Source organism: Penaeus monodon, chromosome 32, assembly GCF_015228065.2.
Source record: "Penaeus monodon isolate SGIC_2016 chromosome 32, NSTDA_Pmon_1, whole genome shotgun sequence".
NCBI classification, from domain to species: Eukaryota; Metazoa; Arthropoda; class Malacostraca; order Decapoda; family Penaeidae; genus Penaeus; species Penaeus monodon.
This window is the reverse complement of record NC_051417.1, coordinates 19,531,171-19,531,402: the sequence shown is the minus strand read 5'-3', so window position 1 is coordinate 19,531,402 and position 232 is coordinate 19,531,171.

Genomic DNA, 232 nt, shown 5'->3' with positions numbered 1-232 from the left:
ACTTCGGGTTGGCGATACATCAGCTGATCACGTGGCATCAGCTGATCTCGGGGCGAACAGATACGTCTTGCCTGAAAGCCCAAACGTAGGACTGAGGAGTCGTTTGAATGCTAATCAATGGACTTCTCGAGAAAAAATCGCGTCTCTTCTTTCGTGTTCACTTTTTTCCCCTCGAAGGGTTAATACCTTAATCAGAAGCTCCACCGGCTATAAAATACTGCATGTAAGAATC